The sequence below is a fragment of the Macrosteles quadrilineatus genome, unplaced genomic scaffold (genome assembly GCF_028750875.1).
Source record: "Macrosteles quadrilineatus isolate MER2022 unplaced genomic scaffold, UCM_ALF_1.0 Scaffold_5__1_contigs__length_97177068, whole genome shotgun sequence".
Lineage (NCBI taxonomy): Eukaryota > Metazoa > Arthropoda > Insecta > Hemiptera > Cicadellidae > Macrosteles > Macrosteles quadrilineatus.
In genome coordinates this window covers 89,365,685-89,390,692 of record NW_026542598.1, presented here as the reverse complement: position 1 = coordinate 89,390,692, position 25,008 = coordinate 89,365,685, and the positions used below count along the sequence as shown (strand labels likewise).

The window sequence follows — 25,008 nt, the reverse complement described above, 5'->3', positions numbered from 1 at the left end:
AGATTACACTTAATTACTAGTAGACCTACTTAGGTTTGTTGGTATGAGGAAGCACACGTTTTTTTCTAAATTTTAATCATTCTAATACTTAGTGCAATGTAATTAATTGTGTAATAATACATAGAGAAGTAAAAGGGGGTGGGGATTCATAACTTATATAGGTTGATAGGATAACATTTTCTGAAACACGATTTCTTTCGTATTTTCATTGGACATTAGTTGAAGACCATCCATTGGATGATTACTATTTTGATTTGTAATAGTAATTTTAATATTTACAAATACTGTACTATCAAACTTAAACGTAACTAAACCGATTATTCGATCGTAGTAGTAAAATATGTCAAAAATGTTAACAAAACCTAAAATTCCTTTTACTCTTCAAACATTAAATAACGTTTTGAATTTTTAGAATATTAATCATTGACTCATGAATATTACCATTTTTAGTTGATGTTATTTAGTAAGGTAACCTAAACTTATGGAGGTTTAAGCACAATATTGTTATTGTAAAAACAGAACATGTTTGAAGCATATGCTTGAAGCTGTTGTTTCGCATATTTAGCAAAGTGCGTCATAAAGTGTTGCTTAAAGCGTTTGTGATTTTAATCTCTCTTGATGCTGTCAACCGTTGTGTAAAAGTCTTTATAACTAAAATACCTTAAACTTGGTTAATTTTAAAGCAAGTCTCTTTGGTTTTATCTTAAAATAATCTAGAACCATTACTTATTTCTACTGGAGGATTGATATAAAATTATTGAGTATGTTAAATAAGTCAAGGAATTAATTTAGTTTTAAAAATTGTTCCTATAGATAGGTTTGTGTATCCCTTGTAGACTGATTTTGTGAACTTAAGTAACGACCCAGAAACCAAACATATATTTTTTTATCAAGGTGGCAATCTGTACACCTTAATGAATAGTTTCTTCCCAATTCCAATACCAAATAAGATTGTGTATTAACGTTCCATTAAAACTGCTAATCAAGACACTCTTAAATAATAGATAGTATAGCAAAAAAGCAGTTTTCTTCTTAGAATTTGAAAGTTTCCATAAATCAACGACAAATTAGTAAGATTAATTTGGATTCTTGAGCTCTCACCAATCTACACCAATCTTTATTCTTTATTTTATACATAATTTGCCTTCAAGATTGATTTATTGACATAAAATGAGGTTACTAACCTGTCGTCAATCAGTCCTATATTGTCGAGGATGACTATAGTTTCGGGGTTGAAAACCCATTTTCAAATCTTCTCTTCAGTCGTCATATGTCAAACATATTGTCATTCACAAGCCTAGAATTATTCTTTATTATTTATGAGAATCCCCCATCAACATGTGTTTTACATAGGATCAAACCAATGATTTATTTCCTACAAATTATCAAATTAACCGCACAGCTTTGACTTCATATTGGTGCGGCCAAAGTGACTTTTCCAACAGAGCGGGTTTGTCCGGGAAAGATTAACTGGGCCAGTTTCGGCGGCAATTGTCTGAAAAGATAACACAATACCCTTCTCAACCCCTAGCCTGTGATAACAGAGGGGTTGTATAGCCTGCAATAGTGAATGGCATCGACCGCTGCCACTGTGCGATATGAACTAACAATGTGGAAATTGTATAGACTACTCCGTTGATTGATTTAATTAGTACAACTAATGTTAGCGGACAATTTTAAAGTGTTTTAAAGTGACCGGTTAAAAGTTTGAGATTCAAACACTGGTAGGACAATTGTTACCAACGCCGACGTTTTGTTATTTAGAATAATTGGATCCTAATGACGATTGGAATCTGAATTTAGCATCGAGTTCACCTGAAACACGTTTTTAACCTTAATTTTTAGCGAACCATTAAACACCCATAAAAACCCAGACAATTTATTTAAAAGAAATTGGATTTTCCTAAGACATACAAACAAGCAAAGACAAGCTAGAGATAAAATAAATTCGTATGATAAACTAATACATTGTATTTTAGTTTATTGTAGTTTTGGAATGGTAGCATGTCTAACGGGTTATGGTTGGATGTTATTTATAATTTTATTGGATAATTTTTTTATTTAGTTTTGAAACAGATTAAATTGATTATAAATGCTGAAAACATGCTTTTATCTAGATGGTTTTTGGTAAGAATATTTTTGTGTCCATCATAAAGAAACAAGTGGAAACAAGTGGAAGTTTTACTGTCTTGAGTATCAGTAAAATTTTCTATGTAAACATTTGGCATATATAGTCGTGCTTTGCATATATTTTATTATTCTTACTTCGAATTTTAAGGAATAAATAGTATGATTAATTTGACTTTTTAATGAGTCTTCAAAAGTCATTCTACAACCAGCGTATTAATTCTTAACCACTTAAAATCATATCTTATTTACCACTTATTATTATACTATACTTTTAAGTATTATGAGTTGGTGGATTTTCAGGCTCGGCTATTATATTTGAGTGTGTACTATAAATTCTGTTTCATACTTTGTTAGACATTCTAATAACACACTTTATTCAGTTTAATGTAACCGGTCTTCAAATCCTTTAAGCCATTAAGAAACAAATTAAATACAAGGCTTGGCAGTTTTGTGGCGAACAACTGATTGATGCGAAAATAATGATATTATAATGATCTTACGACTGTCAAACTGCGTTAGGTTAAACATTAAAAACTCTTTTAGATCGTAAATACAGAATTCGAGTGGTTTCCATAAAAAATTAAATTTCTTTTTTAAGATGCTATTGATCTTAAAACGTTAAACCATTGTTATCGAGAAATTGAATTGTTTAGTTAGAAATGTAGTGGAATTGGACGATGGATTCTATACGCACACTTTTCCTTCTTGATTAAATTCAGCAACCAGTTTTTATGTGTGTAACATGGCAGGTTTAGTTAGAAATTTCCGCTTAAATTTCAGCATTAATTTTTGAGTGTAGTTTTAATCTTCCACTTTACGGTAAATCGCATATCTGTTATCAACAGATATTATTCTGGTTCGTAATTTTAGGTAATTATCTAACAATTGTACAATTACTAAATTATGAGATGCACTTTTCCTCTTTCTACAAAGATAAAAGATTGTGGACCATTTCAAACAGCACATGGAAAATGTAGAGCGAAGTAGAAATCAAGGGTTTCTCTTACTTTGATCCCATGTTGATTACATTGTTTGCAGAGTTCCTCCTGGGCTTAAAAAGATTGTCTTTTTGTTGGCCTTTACAAGGAAAATCCGAGCTAACTATATTGTACGGTTTACATAATGGTTGAGGGACGTCGTATTCATCTTAAAATATGTAATTTACAGCTTAAAAAGCATGCAAAAAACGTCTAAGAAGTCTTTCCACTGTATACGGTTAAAGCATTTCGATATGTTTTAAATTGGAGAACTGAAAAAAACCTTAAGCATATGTAGATTTTTTGTTATGAATTAAAAATCCGTCTATGTAATATGAATTCTTATGTGGAGGAATAATTTTCAAGCGTGTTGCGTTGATAGATACAATTTACAGTTTAGTACAAATGAAAAAGTAGTATTCGTTGTCTATTTCTATCACTAGTAAGCATTGTATAAGAGGCTTTTTAAAAATTTTCCCAATAAAGATTTCATAATACATTTAACATTGTTAACAATGCTGTTTGGGAAAGTTCGATATGGTTCATGATAAAAACTAAGTTATAAACTAAATGTATTTATCAACTTCAGGAACAATATACAATCGTCAATGTCCATCAAGTGTGTAAAGCCCAGTATATTACAAAGTTAGATTACATATAGAATTGTTACTGCAAGATAAAATCACATCAATCAACCACGGAAGTTTAGAAAATCGAAAACAACTGTTGTTTTGTTATTTTATTCACATTTACACGTCAAAGGTATTTCGATGTATTAACTTTCGTCCTATTGTGCTAATTGATATTAGTTTGGCCACAGAGAGGTCGTGATATTTACCCAGAAAATCAGGTTAAATCATGAGAAAAGAAAGTATAATATTAATGGCTTACTTGATTTTAAAAAAATTAACCTTTCTAAATAATCAGTTTATATCAAAAGTTAGGAACCGGTACTAAAGCTCTCATCATGTTTACTAGGGGCTTGGATTAAAAAATTAAATCGAGTATCGGTGACAACATCGCTATAATTGTACTTACACAAGGAAATAATTTTCGCCACAAGACTTTGTAGAATTATATTTAATTCGCAGACAGTCAATCTCAAAGATAGATTGACCATCTAACAGGCTCATTGCCCTTACTAGACCTAATATGAACATGACAAGTAGAATCCCTGACATATCTAGATAGACGCTAGATTGCATTGAGTCTCTGGGGAATTGAGTGTCACATGGCTGTGTGGGTTGGAGACATTATAGTTGGATGAATACAGTAATATCTATTATTTATCTATTGAGTAGCGAAAGGAGATATTGGTGTGAGAACTAAGCATGTTTAAAAAGCACAGACATGTAACTAAGAGTATAAAATATATTCGGTGTACATATTGATTGGGTTCCAATAATTCAAACAAAATGTTCTGCAAACCCACAAGATTACAATCTTGCAATAGTACTGACAACAGATCCGAATTTTTCTGCATTCCAATTATTATTATACATAATTTTTTCAAAGCTACATTACTACTCAATCACTTCACCAGATCAGTGACGTATGCGCACGTATGTTATCCTAAATATGAGTTCAGTAAGAGGGTAAAAAGAGTGAGATAGTACACTTTGCTTTTTATCTGACTAAAATCAGCAGTTTCTACAAGGACCATTTATAAAAAGCCCAATCTATCTATATATTAATAGGCAAGCATGTTTCTTTAAAACATTTTTTCTCAGTTCGTGTGCATCGCAGGCAAAATCTACTCATACTGTTAGAAAGATATTTTCCTGTAGATGTGCAGAATCCCTTTAAAAATTCAAATAGGCTCAAAAATAAGCACAAAAAATTCATTTAACATTTTGAAAAAATTAACATTTATCTTATGGGTTGCCATGCTGGTGACGAATTAACAACGAAATTTAAACAGAAAATCAAAACAAATGGAAGAAACTCCAATCACATGTTTTATTTACAGTGTAGGGTGAAAATAGAGAAGTCTGTACATTACATATTTTTGGTCGAGTTTCGACCACTGGACGACCTCTAGTCTATCTATATATTAATAGGCAAGCATGTTTCTTTAAAACCTTTTTTCTCAGTTCGTGTGCATCGCAGGCAAAATCTACTCATACTGTTAGAAAGATATTTTCCTGTAGATGTGCAGAATCCCTTTAAAAATTCAAATAGGCTCAAAAATAAGCACAAAAAAATCATTTAACATTTTGAAAAAAATAACATTGATCTTATGGGTGGCCATGCTGGTGACGAAATAACAACGAAATATAAACAGAAAATCAAAACAAATGGAAGAAACTCCAATCACATGTTTTATTTACAGTGGAGGGTGAAAATAGAGAAGTCTGTACATTACATATTTTTGGTCGAGTTTCGACCACTGGACGACCTCTAGTAATTATTAATATCAGCATGTTTTAGCTTAGAGCAATTAAAATGACTGTTCCTTTCCTCAATTCACTTTTACGTCGATTTTCAATATTTAGGAGTAGATATTTAAAAGATTATAGGATTCCTGTTAAAAAGTACGTTAAGGTTTTAGTCTATAGCGTGTTTTCTGGTATTTTTAAAGTTGGATATCTTTATAATTGGAGTCCAAATTTGTTTGACAGTAATTAGCCGTAATTGATTTAATTCTTAATGATTTGATCTATTATATCAATTTGTGAAAAACTTTCAGATCATACAACTTAAAGAAAACTTGAGGAATATCTTTTGCAAAAGTTACGTCACTAAGCATTTTTCCTAAAGCTTGTTACCGTAATTGGTATAATCTTGGTGACTTTTTCTCAAACTTGTAGCCTAATAGGATCTGATTAAGTGTTTTCACTTCATCACTGTCAATTTGCCATGTAGTTTTTACCACACTGCAAGAAAAATATCGTGTAAAACATTTAATTCTATTAAATTTAACAACCTTCAACAACCTTTAGAATAACACAATTTGGTGCAGTGTTTTGAATCGTTTCCATGTTATAATTTAATAAAAGATGCCTGCTTTTAAATATTTAAACCTTATCACAGAGCAATAAATAAATCCTTGTAAGATCAATATTTTATTAGCAACGCCTTTTAACAGTATTATTTGTTGTGTTGGTTACTACTGTATATACTGAAGTAAACGTTCTGTCGATTCCTCCACACTGCAGCAAACACTTTGTCTTAAAACCTCTCTCTTTATCTTCTACTGATATAACAACACCATTCTCAAACCCTTCACCATTAATGTATATTTACCCTACATAATTCAATATACTCTCTACACACACTTTCAAAATTAAACACTTGTATCAAACCTTCTACACGCCCTTCGCTGTAGCAACAAACCCTTTTATAACCCTTCTTACGCAAATACTGAATAACGAGCTTAAACAAAGTTTAGAATCTACAAGTTAATAATTTTTCTGAGTCTTATAAACCTTGATAACAATATTATTAATTTTATTATGTTCATCTGACACAATCCGTTGACATCGATAAGTTGTTTTTGATAGTAGAACTCCGGTTAACCGAAATCGGGCTAATCGAAACCTGGGTTAACCAAAACGGTTACATAAATTAATACAGGGCTAAAATATAAGTACAATAAGTAATATGTAAACAGAGAGGCTATTTACTCTATAGTTCTGACTATGTTCTATTGTTCTGACCCATGAAACATTTTTGTAGCTGAAATAAAACACTGTATTATATAGACATTGTTTTAAATTCATTTTTCCTGCACACGTGGTAATACATAAGCTATGTTTAGCATTTGATGGGTTAACCGAAAAATTGGTTATCCGAAACGGCTCTCCCCCTTTTATTTCGGTTGACCGGGGTTCTATTGCATTTCAAAACATTTTTGGCTATCAACAGTAATATAAATGGTTACATAATGATTTGAGGGCAAAATGTGTTCTTGCATATATGACCAGCAATTTAAAAAATCTTACCAACATGCCAAAATCAATCAACATAATAAAACAATCACTTTAAAAGACTAGATTGAAGTATGTTTACAATATAGTGACATTTCCTTGTCACATAAAGTAGTGAATTAAACTGTCATCAGTCGATTATCGGAACGGTGACAAAATCAAAGGGTAATCCATAACTTGATCAACTGCAGCTTTGTCCGTGAGATGAACGTTCAATCCAACAGCTGCACAGTTAATCACTGAATATTGAACTTTAATAGTGCAACAGCCAATGCTGAGCTGAACCTCTTCATTTGGAGGTGTTAGATTGTCTTGCAGCGTCGCGCAAAGCTTGTTAGATTGATATTGATATTTAATTGGCTTATTACGTTCAGGTTTCATATGTTCTTGTTAGCTTTGTACTTGTAAAAAGTATTGCATATAGTATTGGGTATAGCATTGTGTAATACACAGACAATTATATGTATTAACAACTGACATATAGGACAATTTTTGCTTTGTATTAAAAGTACTTGTTTTATTAAGTCACTTTGAAACCTACATTTTCTGGATGTTCAATTTAGTTTTCTTTAGTAATTTAATATTGATTTCACGCTGTAAAAGGTAAATATACCCAACTTAGAACCATTAATATGTGTTCGACAAGGATTCAAATTTTTCTCTTCGTAAATGACGATGCTTGTCTATGTATAAGTTTTTTTTTGACCATTAAAAGGTTATCACGCACAAGACAAAATGACCCTCTTCAATGAAAACTATTACCCTCCATTGTTTCAACGCTATTAGATGGATTAGGTAGGAATAACCGACCACCATTTTAACGAGTGAATGTTTGCCAGTTTTACATTTTTTTCTTTCTTTACAAATATTTCGTTGCTATATATTTATTAGTTGCTCAAATTTATAAGTATTTTACTTTAAAAACCGCTTAAACAATTTAATTTGAAACTGAAACAGCATAAATATGTAGGAAAGCCGCAAACTTGATTATCTTGAAAGAATACAAAACTGTTACTGCAACTTAACCTATCCTCTGGTTATGTCATGAATGCATGTTGTTTGGGCCAAAGGCAAAAATGTTTTCCACCAGATGGCGAATGAACAGTTTAAGTAGGCCAGTTTTGGTGGAAATCGTCCATGATTCAATACCCCTTACCATCTGACGTTAATACTGAAATATCCAAATAACAGAGGTTTCTTCTAGAACATACATAATCTTGTACATATCTAGTTTGATAAAGACCGGGTATATGTATAGTTAACAAAGCGATAAAAAACCAATTCTTAATTTTCCTATTATTTTGGCCTATTGAACAATTTCTCCAAGTTTTGCTGTTTACTTAAGGGACCTGTATATATGAAGAGTTTTGTGAAGTTCAATTTACGTTTTTCAATTGGAATTTTGAAAAGTTTTTATAAAGTTTTAAAGCCGCGCTATATGTAACAAATACTTTTGAGAGACGAATGAATGAATGAATGAAATGAATGAATGAATTGAATGAATTGAATGAATTGAATGAATTGAATGAATTGAATGAATTGAATGAAATGAATTAATGAATTGAATGAATTGAATGAATTGAATGAATTGAATGAATTGAATGAATTGAATGAATTGAATGAATTGAATGAATGAATTGAATGAATGAATTTAATGAATGACTTGAATGAATGCATTGTATGAATGAATGAATGAATTGAATGAATGAATTGAATTGGCATTGAATGGATGAAGACTACTTATCCTTGTTATCAAAATCTACTTTATCCGCTTTAATTAGTTCCTACATGTATTTCATATGACAGTGACATTGATGGAAAATATAAAAATAGCTGCAAATAACAAGCGGATGGAATGTGGATCTAATCTTGAACGCTTTCACGTAGATTGACGTGTTTTCTCCCAACAAACTTCGCCACATTCTCTTGTTTTTATCCAGGGTTTATTGTTGATTGCTTTTTGCGTTTTGTAGAACAATATCTGTACTTATTTGTTTGGCGAAAAGAAAGATTAATACGATTAATTAAACGTATATAGGTAAAACTAAGTTTGTAATTATCTTTCAGTTGGTACTATACTCTGTATGATATAGCTTGTCTTCTGACCCTTCGTCTACCTAAGGACTGGCCAATGGTTTAAGGCCCGGGCTAGGAGACAGGTTCTATTATACAGACTATACAAGTTTCCTCAAATTACTCTACAGATTGTTACCTATGGTAGCACTGTAAAAATATCTATACCATCAACAATATACATACGTAGTGTAAGGTTTACAGAATTGGATTTTGTTTACATCTTATGAGAGTACTTCCATCTTATTTACCTCACACTTATCCACTTGTAGGTAGAGTATTAGCTCTCTACAAGTTACTGTATGGAGTGAAAACTAACCATTCTGCTACCAGTTATAATTACACTTACTTATTGGAAACATTTATTTTTTTCCGACTACAGAGTTGTCGAAATTACTACTAAAATGCAAACTTTAATTGGTGGTCTACTATTTATCCTCATTACATGTTAATAGATAATCGACATCTACAGATTATCAAGCGAGCACCCTAACCACTCAGCTTCTAGGCACAATATATTATGTAATCTAAAACTGTACCGTTCAACCACAGAACTGTTCGTTTTAAATATGAATAATTTTTGTACGTGTTTTAAGCTGAACATAGCTGAACGGTTATAATGAAGTTGATCTGTGTAGCTTTGTTACTGACTAAGGTCTTCTGTGGCCTGGATAATTTTATAAGCCCAATGATCAAGGACAGATACTTCTAGTTTTGAACCATTTCCTAACCTTTCTCACACTTAATGCTACAACGTTATCACAACTATCCTACCAAGAATTGGTCTACTTATCCCCACTCTGGCACTTTGGACTTGTGTACAATCGGATCACTTTACCTCATACCAAAACACTTCACATATTTCACCACATTCCACACACCGACTCAGTTCTACCACTACAGCAACACTAAATGAGTCTCACGTCTTATCATGTTTGTCTACTGTATATGGCAGCCTTGTCTGCCGTGTGTGTCTGCACAGTCACTTTGGTGTAAGCATTTTGGTGAGATATATGTATGTTTTTGTGAATGTACTACAGGTTTGGGAAGATTTAAGTTCACGATTGCTATAGAAATGTGCATTGTTGTTTATGTGGTTCGCATAGTTAAGGAGTGTCGTACACTTTTCACATGATAGTGATACTGACTTAAACAAAATTAAATCAAACCATTTCGTTTCGAAAAATTATTGTATAAGATTTTTTCTGATTGACAAAGTAATTGTTAGTCTGCGCGGCAAGTGGTTTTGACACACCTAAGGTGTTAACGTGAACTTTAAACTTTTATAGGAACATTAAAATTCTTTTCAAACATCTACCAAGCATGGATTTACAGTTTTTAATTGAAAAAATAAATAAAAATAAACCGTCTTAAATTTTTGGCCAATAAACTTAGATTTTATTTCATACAAAATATTCGCTTACCCCCACGAATTCCTCTTGATTTTGCCCAGGTTTTAATCTTGCCCATTCTGACACCGGCTCTTCTCCTTTTAAGGCTCAACATATTCTATAGGTTAAAACCGTAAATCTCTTTGAAAACCAGATATATTTATAATCTTTACTATTACTGTTCGTATGAATCGAAATTTGCATATCTAAGACATGTTATTTAAACGTATAGTGTGAATGTCGGGTATTTCCAGGTTTGTGTTGTCAAAGGAGGTGTTATCTCTAGCACGTCCAGTGCTGATGTATGTATGGTCCGTTCACTGGACCTGTATGTATAATGTATGCTCCCTGCGGCACCGGACAAACTGGTAACCTTCAAATGCATTCTCGTAGAGGTACATACAAATTCTCAGAATTCATTGTTTGTATTCTAATTATTTGTTTATTTAATTGACACAAATGAAATATGGTTACCGTGGAAGAAAATTATACAAACTAAGACACTACTTAATAATATACCTTCTGTAGTTACACTTTTGTTTTATCAACACCAATTGATTGTACAATAAAAAAGAAATACCTTTTTCTCACTTAAACGAACCATCATGATCCAAATTGATATTTCAAAACGCTCTTAATCTTTTGTGATATTTTACAGATTTCATATATTTATGAGTTTTGCGTCATACAAGCCAAAGTTGAAGGAAACAATTTTAAGTGTGACGGTTACATAAATACTCTTCATAAATAATTTTTGTTGTGAGCAAACTTTATTTCACATTTATTGTGTAAATTTTGTATAGTTCAATAATGTTTACCCACATTTCCATATAGTGTTAACATTTACATTTAAAATTATTTAAATTTTATTTCTTTTATTGATGGAAAAGTTTGTTAAGTGCCACTTTCATCAATTGCACATAATTTGAGTACATAACTGACATTGAGTGAGTCGCAAACGTTCCTGTAAACAGCATATTTATTCAGCACTTTTATCAGTGAAGCACATATTTTATTTACTTTCAATTTAGACCCAATCGTTCTTGTTAGCTAATCGATTGCGATTTATCAAGGGGATCTGTTTTGATAAATGATTAGGTAAATAACGGGGTAAAATTAGTTAAATTGATAATGCTTTTAACTTTGTTTTATGGTGTCGTAAAATATATTTTTAAACACTTGTAAGTGTTGTGGAAAAAACACAATACAAGTCTCATAAGGAACATAAATACGAGGTTTCGGAAACCGTTAATCATTAATTGTTTTTCTTTACACTTTATTTGAATATTTGTACCCAATGATTTAACTAAATTTTGTCTATGATTAACATACAATTAGACAAACGGTTAACAATAGATTAGGCCTGGGTGTAGCAGAGGGTGTTAGATTGTATTTTAGGGAAATAAATTTATGTTGTGTTATTAGATCTATTTGTTTATTGTAAACATTGTTGTTTTATTTTTTTAATGTTTTATTTTATTTTTTGAGGTTAACTTAAAAAAATGCGGTCGAAAGAGCCACGAGGTCTTACGTTCACCTCAATATAAGGATTTCATTAAATTTAATTTACAATTAATTTCTGTCTCGACAACTCGTCTTAATTCTTCAAATTCTCATTACCATGACATTTTCTTAGGTAATTTATTCTATTGTAACGAAATTACACAATTACAAACGAGAAACTTCTAAAAACAAGCTTTCCTGGTTTTGTTTTGAATGAAACGAAAATGGTCGAGCATCTACGTGACAAGAATCTCTTCATATATTGTTATATTCGATTACATTTTAGTATAAACAGCAGTGGAATCTTGTGCTAAGCAGGTGTTTAGTGCAGAGCATCGAAGCAGCGTCACAACTGCTGTTGAGGATATTAACTGCATTTCCCCTTGTTTCCTGCAATATCCTGATTCTAGGGCCAATCATATCTCGTCTAATTGTGTATCGTGTCTAAAACCTATGAGTTCTCTAGTGTTGATTACAAGTGGAAGGAGATTGGTTATATTTTTAATGAGTTTTTTCCAAACCCAAGTTTTTGAATTTTGGATTACAAACATTGTGTCATTGGCGTTTATGATTTTTTGAGTGTTGTGATTTTGCTAGATTGAAGCGATTACTGCGAATTGTACACAATGTGCAGTAATCGCAACACAACAACAACAATGTACTATTGTCTGGATATTTAATTAGTTATAGTGCTCACCTACAAATTTGAAGGTTGTTGATTCGATTCCAATAAGTATTAATGTGTCTGTACCAAGATACCATTTGTCGTTGGTCTATCATGAATCAATGATGTCGTCTAATGAAATGTCAAAAATTGATATTAACAAGTCCAGGGTTTGAAGTTTTTCCTGGTTAAAATTCCAATGGCGTGGAAACTCAAATAACACAATGAATACTGTGCGTAACTTAGCTAATGGGTAAAAACAAATGGTAATAGTATTACAAATAAAGTTTGGGTGCAGCAATTCTATTTCCAACAGTTTTGATTAAGGAAACCGATGAGGACTGAACGTAAACAAAACGAGAGATCCGTGCTTATTGTAGAACACAGGGGACCCGTAGGAGCATCCACAATGATTGGTTTTACACGGAACATTATTCTGAAAGCACAACTTTTTTACAGAAAACTGGCGTTAGTTGAATTTTGAAGAAGCAGTACGATCGTCTGATAATTTCATGTGGTAGCTAAACACCCTTTTATACCAAATTGTCGTTGTACACTCATTGAAGATTATAGATACGTGTCCTGTGCGGGATCTTTTAGGTGTTATAACACCCTTGGAATTATTTCAAGTTTCATGTTGTACATTTGGATACATAAGGTAAATGTTAAGGTAGCAATGCAATTTCACATTAACTTACACCTCATCTATGATGTATGCTTGTTGGTACCTGATAAGCTAATCGACCTCTGATTGGACGTGTGTCACGTGACTCGTAGTGTCGAACATCAAACGTATCAACCACTCGATATGATCACATGTTTGATTGCCTACAGACGATCATCTTGTGTTGCCGTTGACAGGTGATCAACTCTGTGTTTTGTGATGCGTGAAATGATCTCTAGTCAGTGGCACCGTAGATTTGTTATCCGTATGGATCAGCTGAAGACAATTTTATTGTTAGGTCAGGTGCAGTGTAGAGGTCTTGTTTTGTTTACGATTTGTTTCTTGTTATTTCAGACTTAAAAACCTCTTAAAAAGATTTTATCATAAAAAATAGCTGGCTCCCTAGTAATATAACCAAACAGTAAAGTACAAATCATGAAATTTAACTTTAAAATAATAGAAATAGAATTTCTTAGACACTAGCGATCAGTGTCACCGGATATGAACTAGACACGAAAAACGAGCTTCCAATTTACAATAGGATGAGAAGTCTACTGGGGTTGGTTAAGGTGGTACCTATCAGTGATGTAGAGTTGTGTGTTTGTCGATTTGTGCAAATAAAATAAACTTGATGAGTTATGCAAAGATATCTACGTCGTTTCTACTATAATTTACTTTTCATCACTTCGTACAGTTTGAAAAGTGCCTTACAGGAAAACGTCGGTTTCATCGAAACAGTTATCTTTTAGAATTAATATTCAAATTTGTAATTGCCTAATCAAAAGCTGCATACAAAAGCTTCGTTGTACCGCATACTTTAGACTAGTTCATTATTTATGCTATACGTTATGTAAAATCTTGCAATGTTGGTAACAAATTAGTTCGTAATTAAGGTGTACCCACTATCAAGTCAAACGTTTTTGAATAACCAAATAGTCACAGATTACATCTTATTATGTTCATAAATGTTGGTGTAATTTATCGAGGTTTGTAATGAATGCAAAGTAGACTGCGGTACATGATGGAAAGCGAAGAGTTTTGGTTTATCAGTTTAATTAAGATGCCATAAAGAAGCCTAGCTTGGAGAGGCTAACTAAGATTACCTTTAGGGTTGTACATTGTGGTTGTAACACAGGTAAACTTGTGGCGTTGAGGGAAGTTACTGGTCTTAAGTAAACGTATTAAGTGTTTAAACTGATGGGATACAAATAACTGAGCGAAACAAGCTACAGGTTTCACAATCGTATAAAAAGTCCAACGTATTTAATAGCTTTTATGTACATGGCCCTGTTTCTACTGCAGTAGTTTTGCCATAACTTTGGATTGTTCTTAATTAATTGACTAATGCGTATTTTTCTGTTTGCAGGTGAGTGAAAACCATCTATTAGTGATTGTGTTTGAGCAGATTTCACTTTGTCCAAGGTAACAAACATTAGTTGTTCGTAGTATGTTAGATAACATTTTATATTTTTTAGACATAATCTAAGACTTTTTCCAAATTGACAATGATATAAGGTTTGTGGATTATGGTGTATAAGGTTTACTTCTGAACGTACGTGGAGGAATATATTCTAACAAATAATTTTAAGGTTGTTATTTTGGTCGCAATTAACCGAAAACAAGTTAAATTTAGATATGTTAAGCCGGAAATCGAAAAATTATTTTTAATTTTCGTCGATAATATACTGCTTATGATTAAAATTTACCCCTGAAAAAAATTGATAGCGACACAAACTTGGGTTGCGTATTTTGCTGAATGTAAAAATACAAGTCGAGTGTAAAATGGAGTGAAATGTATTGAATTCATCTGTTAACTACTAAGACAAGCTGTTTTATTTTTTGGGATAATTTATTAAAAGCCCAATTATTAAGGTTAGCCGGATAAGAAACCATTAATAAACAACTGATTTTCTCAGGATCGAATCTGCTACCTTACAATTATCAGACGAAACGGAAACCGCTGTAAACACTCAGCAACATAGTTATTAAATATTTACTCATGAACATGAAAGTTTTTTATCCATACAAAATTATATGGAGATACTACATTACTGTATGTATACATTTGAAAATTAAATTTTACATTGCCTTTACAAAATTAATTTTTATATATTGAGTTAAACGTGAAACCTATCGTTCATTGTATTTTGCATAAGTAAACGTGAAAGAAGCAAAAGGAGTTTTTATAATCGGCTCAAGACCATTCTCAAGGGGAACTGTCGGTAACAAACCGTAATTCCCAGACCAATCTCCTTTTAAACTGCCTCTAATCAGATTATAGCAAGTTTGCTCAAAACGTAGAAAATATACGTTTTTCACGCTTTTCCTCTATCTAAAGATGTACTAAAGTGTAATGTGCAACAACTTCTTGGTACAAAGTGCCTACTTGGCTACAAACATTGTAAGTTACATTTGGAAGGTATCTGGTAACTAACGCTTATATAATTCCATTAATAATTAAGATGAACTCCCACTAAGTTCGTCAGAACAAAGCTTCCTGTAGTACGTATTGCATAATTCAATTGATTGTTTATCCCTCTCTAGAATACGTCAGGCCCATGTTGGCCTCTTAAGCTCAGCTTGTCCAAGAGGCTTATGAGATATGAGAACTTCGATTGATGCAGGATTATAATTTATGGTGATCTCAGGTCTATGATACAAGTGACTTAGGCCTGGTTGTAGTTTGATTAATTTATTAGCTGTGGATTATACTTCGGGTGTGTTAACAGAAGGGGTATTGATAATTAATTGATAGTTTTGTTTACTTTTCTATTGCACAAAATATTAAATACAATAAAAGTTACATATTAACCTAACTTAAGACTTTCATCCAAAACTTTAGGAAAATATATACAAGAAAGTGTTGTATATGCACTTGCAATCATTATATCATTGTCATCATTTCCTTTGGATCAATTGGCAAATTCTTAATGATGAAGTCTGTAAGATTGTTACATTGTAAGTTTTGAATGAAATAACCAAGATTACTTCGTTTCTTTTGCTCCTACCTTGTGGTTTAGAGTTTTGGACAGTGCAGTAGGAATAGTTTATGAGTCCAGTAATACCATAGATAAGAAGTAGAGTAGCGTATACCTATACATGACAATACGAACGTGGGGAAAAGGTTTTAACTAATTTTATAAGAAGGAATGGTCTTGTAATATCTTTTGCGTAGACTACAGAAACAGCATCTGAGAATACAAATTGAAAACAAATCACTTGAGTTGCATCCACATCAATAGAGGGCGAAACAACGGTTGAAACAACAATAGGCTACAAAACACATACACTTATTAAACATGAAATTCGGTTTAGCCAAAATTAACAATTATCTTGTTTGTTCAATGATTAGCTTGACAAATGATAACTTCAGTTATATATAGACTGAACCAATCATCGCTGTATTACATAAAGTAAAATTATCGATGTATTACATAAAGGTAACAACCGATGTACTACAAAGCCTTGTTAATTATTCCACATTGAAATTTAATTGTGAGATGAAACGCACAATCCTACCTTTGACGCTGTGATTCGGAATCGTAATTTCCCAATTTTCCTCTAATTTGTAGGGTTGGAATTTTCCTGTACAATATACTCCAACGAAGTTTGTAATTAGTGACGAACTTGCAATATATTTGAATGTTTATTATCATCCAAGTGGCCAGTTGATACTGTTTGTTCTGATGGACTTTATTTTGATAATTTTATACTTTTTTAAAGTTTGAATTGATCTTGCAGGTACATAATTAAGTTTTTGAAGTAGACTTCTCTATGGAATAACTGTATACTGTTTCTTTACCAAATGGTAACATATTTGAGTGCGGAAAAATATAAATTGGGTTTCTTTGTTAGTTTTTAAGGTCAGTACAGTTGATTTGGGAATAAAAGATTATAAAGTGTACAAAATGTGCTAATTCAGTTTGGCATGAAACATTTATGTTTATATGAATGAAAACAGCATTTATTTGCCTCATTTATTGACTCTGACTCAGTAAAACAACGTTATTTTTTAATATGGCTCCAATTTTAACACCATAAATGGAATTAATGCCACGGGAGTGTGTTAATTGTATTATTCATAAGCTAACAATGGTTCTTTGCACCTTAAATTATGTTTGATAAATTCAAATTGTACTTACTCAGACTAGTGAACGTCTTTCTTCAGCCATCGATAGTAAAGACCTGAAAATAAGTAATCCTTGAAATCCTTGTTGATAGTTTTTATAAAATATACTCCTAATATAATTGTAATCTTTTTGTATACATACTGCCTGTAACTTTGCTATTATAACGCAAGTGAAAGATAACATATAAAATCGACCTTCAAAATTAACCTTCTGCAAAAAATACATCAGCACTGAAGCGATAATATATGGTAACACTTTTAAAGATGAACAAATTTCTGCGGAAATAAAGTTGAACAAATTTCAGCAGCAAGGATTTCCCAGGTATTTACAACTGGTTAAGATCCGGTTTAATTAAGAAAACGATAAGCAGCAACGACTGAGATTGTATTCCCGTTAAGCTAAGCTGTTCACAGGTTGGTTCTTCTCATTCCAGTCTTTTAACACAAAAACAACTTTTTAGAAATATTTTTAAACGACTGAATATTTCTTTAGACCAGAAATAGGCTATTTAACAGTTAAGTAGACTCCCTCTCATCCGGACTCCTCGGGACCGAGGCCTGTCCGGATAACGGGTTCTGCGGTTGAACCGACGTCCCGAAAAACTTGTTAAAAGGACCGTTAAAATGCGTATTAGACTAAAACTTAGGAGAGCATTGTATTTTGTTAAGACACGTGATCACTGGTCTCAAATCTTTCCTACGAGTACAGTCGTTTTAGTACCGCCCACTTCCTGCCTCTAGTCCGGTTAAACCGATGTGCTGAATTGTCCGGTTAAAGAGATGTCATTTCCGCCGAGTGTAGTCCGGTTAAACGGGTGTCCAGTTAAAAAGTGTCCGGAAAAGAGGGAGAGTCTACTGTAACCGTCATACAGTTTTGTAGCTCGTGTGAAAACAGGTCTAGTTTTGCACCTAGTTATATAGTAACATGTACTATTTGAGGTGTTCTTGAAAAAAAAAATTAGACTCAGAACAGATTAATTAGTCCCTCTTTTATAATATACTAGCTGTACCCGCGGGCTTTGCCCCGTTTAACTTCATATGTGAGCTCGTTCGCATGGCTCAAGTTTCACGTCCTGGTTGAAGTTCGTTCGCTACGCTCACTCACCTTTAGGTTGGAGCACGTTCGGCGCGCTCACACGTCCTGGTTAAAGTTCGTTCGCTACGCTCACTCACCTTTAAGTTGGAGCTCGTTCGCTGCGCTCACTTGCCTTCAGGTTAGCTCGTCCGCTACGCTAACTCGCCTCCGGATTGAAGTTCGTTCGCTTTGCTCACTCACCTTTTGGTTTAAAATTAGCTGTTGTCAAATATTAAAAAAAATAATAGTGCTGCACTCTGGTGGTAATCCTTGTAACTTTAATGCTATTGAACATCATAGAACAGAATCAACTTGTTTAATTGAAACAGCTGTTAAGATTCATTTATTCCATTTAAATATGAGTACTCATTAGGTTAACATGGGAAACTCCAGAGCCACTGGGGCGGAGCCCGAGAGTCCGATCAGAATAAAAACCACTTAGTTTTCCTATTTAATGCCTAAAGAATCAGTGTACCAAATTTCAGCCTCCTAGGTAAATGGGAAGTGGGAGAATTAGTGATGAGTGAGTGAGTCAGTCAGTCAGTGAGGGCTTTGCCTTTTATATATATAAATGAGGGGTGCAGCTTATGTTTAAATTTAAAATACCTATATTTATACCTATATTTTAAATTTTTGTGTTGACTTAGTATGTAAATATTTAATTTAGTTTTTCGTAAACTTTTGTTCATACTTTGCAAAGAATTATAGTGCATTTATGTGGTAATGCGTGGCTGAAATATGGCTTTATCCGAGCAATAGTAAACATCTATAATACAAATTAAACTGTTGAATTTTTTAATAGTAAGTGTTGAAAATTTATCAAATATGGTCGCAAAACAATTAATAGATGAATTAAAGAATGTATTTTCTACAATGTAGACGATATTAGTAGAGATTCTGCTGAAGTTCACCACGGTGTTTTAACGAACTACTTTTTCCCGGAGCAAGTTAATAATCGACTATTTAAGGAACCCATTAAGAACCCGCAAAAGCTTGACTATTAGCTGAGAGATTAACTTGAGTAACGTCCAATGAATTCTGAAATCCCCGACGGCCTTAGGGCTCCATTTTAATTAGCAATTTGTTAATTCCTCCTGGGACAAAACGCTCTACCATTGTCTTACTTTGCTTTGCGTTTTGTTTTGTTTACCTTCCTATTGTTCAACAGGTAAAAGCGAAATATTAGAAAATAATTTGTAAATTAAATTTATTTCTTAGCGTTGCGACCACTTAAAAATGAAACCACACAAATGTCGTCATTATACAGGGTGTCCCGAAATTACTGACCCAAACTTTACCAGGTTACGGGTGAAAACAAATAAAATTTATCCTATAATGTTCTTTCTCACTTAGTTTTGTTGTCAATCTGTCTGCATTTGTTAAAAAATAAAATTAAACTTATCTACGTAGTGGGTTGAGATATCAAATTGAAACTTTGCATAGTAGTTGGTTTTAGTAATTTACATTTCCTTAATGATTTACAAAAATTGTCAATTCCGGTTTAAAATGGCGGTCTTAACAAATTTTCAATAGAATTTTCCATTTTTAAGATAAGCTTTTAAATTTGTTATGGCCACCATTTAAAACCCGAAAGTGATATTATTTTGAAAATCATAAGAAGGGAAATGTAAATCACTAAAACCAACTACTATGCAAAGTTTCAATTTAATATCTCAACCCACTACATAGATAATTTTATTTTAATTTTAACACATACAGACAGATAGATAGAAAACTAAGTGGGATATGACTACACATTAATACATTACAGGACAATTTTTTTTTTGTTTTGACCCATAAATTAACCAGGTTAAGTTTGGGTCAGTAATTTCGGGACACCCTGTACAAATTACTATGATACTTTAAATTAAGAGAAGTACCTATGGCGATTTTAACCAAAATACGAGTGTGGAATGACTTTTTTTTCAAAAACCCAAATATTTCTTTAGTCAGAATAGTTGTTTTTTTAAAGCCAACGATTAATGGTTCATTTTAGTTTTGAATCATCTAAAATTGTTTATTAAGATTTTGGTAGTTTTGTCGTAAGAGCGAAGACTTTAAATCCATGATACCAATGTCGCGGGTTCGAATACTTGTACATGCCAAGAGCTACTGACTTTTGATTAAACCTGCAATATTTTGCTTCTTAGAAGATAGATATTCTCTGTTACCCATATGAATTCTTTTAAGTAGTTTAGAAGACGTTTTAGAGCACTAACACCGTAGTTTAATCTTGAGTCACATATTTTTAGATGAAACAACTCAAACGACGTTCCACTCTCTAGTAATTGAAATAATTTACAACACCGTGTTTTTTTACCAAAGCCCACACACTGAGGAACATAAATAGTCGATGTAGTGATATAAATAAGAGTAAGTTGTTTTTAGCGTTGTACATTAGAGTTAATGGGCCTGGTGATATGTGTTGTACAGAGGCAAATCTGCGTTTGTGATAGTTGTGTCTTTGTCTTTACGTGTGTGTTGACAAATAAAAGAAATCGGGTGGACTTAAAACTACAGTCGCTGGTTTTTTCCTCATTGAATAAAAATGTATGGTTAAACTTGTTGTATGGTGGTAGGGTAATAGCCTTGTTTATTTAGATTTTTGGTGAATGTAGAAAACAAGGATTTGGCCTATGTAGGTAGAACTTAACGGTTAATTTAGTATCGAACATGTTACCATGTTTTAGTCCTAAGATAATTGGCAACATATCAGTTTAAATTTTTTTTAGTAAGAAAATTAGTTTGTAAAGAATGATTAAACTTGATGTAAATAAATTACACAGAGTTTTCACAATTATTACTTCATGATTTATTTAATGGATAATGTTTTTTCTTATACGTGAAAATTGTTTAGCAAACTTTTTAGTACCTGAAAATCTTACAGGTATAAAATCATATATTATAATAAATCCCTAAAATACCGAACACACAAAAGTAATTTATTTTCATCAAAATTTGAAACGTTCAACATATAATTTGTCCAAAGGGATTTTAAGGAAATTAATACACTTATATGAGGGCTGGGTCAATAATCTATGCATAACAATTTAGTAAATGGTATTGCTGTCTTCTGAGATACATAATTAAATAAAATATAACTTTGGACGTTTTGGACTAAGGTTTTACTGTTGAGGACATTTTTAGAATGCCAGGAAATGTTCACTAATATACATCGTACTCTGACTTAAAAATCCAAGCATTAAAATCCAATAACCTTTGTCCTCAAAGACAACCAAGGCGGAATGAAAGTAATGAGTTATTTCGAATATTGATAACAGTATGCTATTGTTAGTGAAATGGCAATACTGTCAATGGCCCTGTCCTGCAATATGCAATAATGAGAATCTCACTTGACAGGTTTGATGATATATCATTGGCTCTCTCATTTCCTCATCGTAATGATACATAAATATTGGCTATTGATGAATTGGCAATTTGGTTCCAATCAAATTGTATCCAAAATAGTTTGTGGGAAAACGATTATATATTTGATAGGTTTATTAGTTTGGACGTAATTATGTACCTTTCATATGCACTTTTTCGCTGTACATGTTAGGTTGCTTATGAAAAAGTTGTGTGAAATATGAAATTTGTTTTAAGTGTGCGTAAACTGAAATTGAACCAAACTTTTAGATTTTTAAGATTTTTCCTGCTATTTTGCCAAGAATCGTCTAAATGGGTATTATGTAGGTGCTAAATCTTCTAAATACGTTTTCAATATTATCTAAGTGAGTTCAAAAAAGTACTCTTTTTATATCATCCATACTACTCTGTTACCCATATAATTCTTTAAAGTCGTACAGAAGACGTTTTAGAGCACTAACATCGTAGTTTAATCTTGAGTCACATATTTTTAGATGAAACAACTCAAACGACGTTCCACTCTCTAGTAATTGAAATAATTTATAACACCGTGTTTTTTACCAAAGCCCACACACTGAGGAACATAAATAGTCGATGTAGTGATATAAATAAGACTAAGATGTTTTTAGCGCTGTACATTAGAGTTAATGTACGGTGATATGTGTCGTACAGGCAAATCTGCGTTTGTGATAGTTGTGTCTTTGTCTTTACGTTTGTGTTGACTAATGAATGGAATCGGGTGGAGTGTCTTTAAAACTAAAGTCGCTGTTTTTCTGCTCGTTGAATACTATATTTGTGGGGTTAAACTTGTATAAAAAACCTCGTTTATTTAGGCATTTTTTGGTGGACTCAACTAGGATTAGGTTATGTAGGTAGAATTTAACGGTTAATTTAGTATCGAACATTTTACCATGTTTTAGTCATAAATAATTGACAACATATCAGTTTAAATGATTTAAATGAAAATTATTTACTTCATGGCCATTTAATGACTATTTAAGTTATTTTTTCTTTAACTTTAAACTTTTTACCGACTTTTTAGTATCTGGAAATCTTACAGATATGAAATCGCATATTATAATAAATCCCTAAAATACCGAACACATAAAAGGAATTTATTTTTATCAAAATTTGAAACGTTCCACATATAATTTGTTCAAAGGGGTTTTAAGGAAATTAATATACCTATATGAGGGCGGAATTAATAATCTATGCATAACAATTTAGTAAATGGTGTAGCTTTCTTCTGAGATACATAATTAAACAATATATAGCTTTAGACGTTTTGGACTAGGGTTTTACTTTTGAGGACATTTTTAGAGTGCCAGGGAATTTACAACATCGTACTCTGTCTTAAAAATCCATGCATTTAAATCCAATAAGCTTTGTCCTCAAAGACAACCGAGGTGGAATGAAGGTAATGAGTTATTCCGAATATTGATATCAGTAAGCTATTGTCAGTGAAATGTGAAATGACAATACTGTCAATGGGCCTGCAATATGCAATAATGAGAATCTCACTTGACAGGTTTGATGTATCATTAGCTCTCTCATTTCCTCATCGTAATGATACATAAATATTGTCTATTGATGAATTGGCAATATCGTTCCAATCAAATTGTATCCAAAATAGTTTGTGGTAAAACAGTTATATATTTGATAGGTTTATTAGTTTGGACGTAAATATGTACCTTTCATGTGCACTTTTTCCTATTTTGCCAAAAATTGTCCAAATGGATATTATGTAGGTGCTCAATCTTCTTAATACGTGTTCAATAGTATCTAAGTAATTAATTAGTGGTGAGTTCAAAAAAATACTCATATATATCATACATATAACACGTCTGAAGGAATACTTTCGGCACGATTTCTTTCTGTATATGTAGTGTACATTCTAGTTTACTATTAGTTTCAAATTATTTTACTGATCAAATACTACGACCATTTAGAAAAATTGAACCATAAATTTGCAACCTTTTGCATGTAATCTGGTATTACAACTTGAGAGTAAATGTTCATGCTTTATTGTTTACCCTAAAAAGGTGAAACCTTTAGTTGACATCAGTTTCTTTAAACGCGACTGGAATTAAAATATACATGAAAATATTCTTTAGAGTTGTCAAAACCCAGCGTTGTAACTATCTAACGTAGACCTTTATATTGGATATCATCATTTATTGATAAACACCATCTGGGTCTGGTAACTCGAATCTCGACCTCGCTCGAAATCGAACAGGGACCTTTGCATTTGAAGTCGATAAATATAATCATTCACTGCTATTCTAGACAATGAGGTTTTCGTCAGTATATGAAGCTTTCTCATTATTTTAAAATCTCAAAATAGTGTAGTAGTTACATTAGACATTGTAGTAGCAGTTTTATCCATTAAATAGTAAAACCACTCAATTTCATTTTACGCTCCTATGACGTAATAATCAATGCGCGTGTCACACACCGTTGCTAATATAGCTACCGTGTGAGGGTAACCGCTGGTGCACGTCTTCTGTTTGCACCTCATAACTCTGGGCACCAGATGCAGTCGCAGTTGTCAGAAATAACTCGACGTTGGTGTACGGAATTGCAAAACCGCGGGAATCTGTTCGTCCATAACTGTTTTGGCCTTCAATATTTGCTTATCTTATTGTTTTGGCTCAACATCTGGGCGCTGCAAAACATTCTTTATAGGGCGAATATACATAAAAAATTAATTTTTAAAGTTCCATATGTGGCAAGAGTGATCTTTGGACGAATGTGATACAAGTCGTACTCGTTGTAATGATTGATCTATTATCTATTGAAATAGACACGTTCTGAACTGGGTACTTCCTTGTTTTCGTACTTATCTTGTATCAGTTAAATTTGTATTATTATTAAAGCCGTTTTAGTTGTGAATAAATGCAGTACAATCATCGGTTGATGTTTAATTGTAAAGGTTAAACTGTTCTAACATTGATTTAATGATGATTGAAACCAATTCATTTTTACTAAACAAATAATAAATAAAAAAAATAATGTTTTGCTAATATAGGTAATAGTTGTGCATAATAGAATAAGCAAATGACCACAACATTACGCCAGTCTTTTTCAAATACTGTACTTTATGTGGT

At 32.3% G+C, this 25,008-nt stretch overlaps 1 protein-coding gene and 1 long non-coding RNA gene across 2 annotated transcripts in view; one reads left to right on the top strand and one right to left on the bottom strand.

The window, feature by feature from the left end:
* Positions 1-25,008, top strand: part of LOC128995214 (protein furry) — a 335,121-nt gene that overhangs the window by 140,356 nt on the left and 169,757 nt on the right. The window lies entirely within an intron of this gene.
* The window catches only part of LOC128995216 (uncharacterized), a 92,872-nt gene that overhangs the window by 6,888 nt on the left and 60,976 nt on the right, over positions 1-25,008 (bottom strand). Inside the window, exon 3 of the long non-coding RNA XR_008490962.1 lies at positions 17,474-17,516. This is a non-coding gene — a long non-coding RNA (uncharacterized LOC128995216). The remainder of the gene's footprint in view (positions 1-17,473; positions 17,517-25,008) is intronic.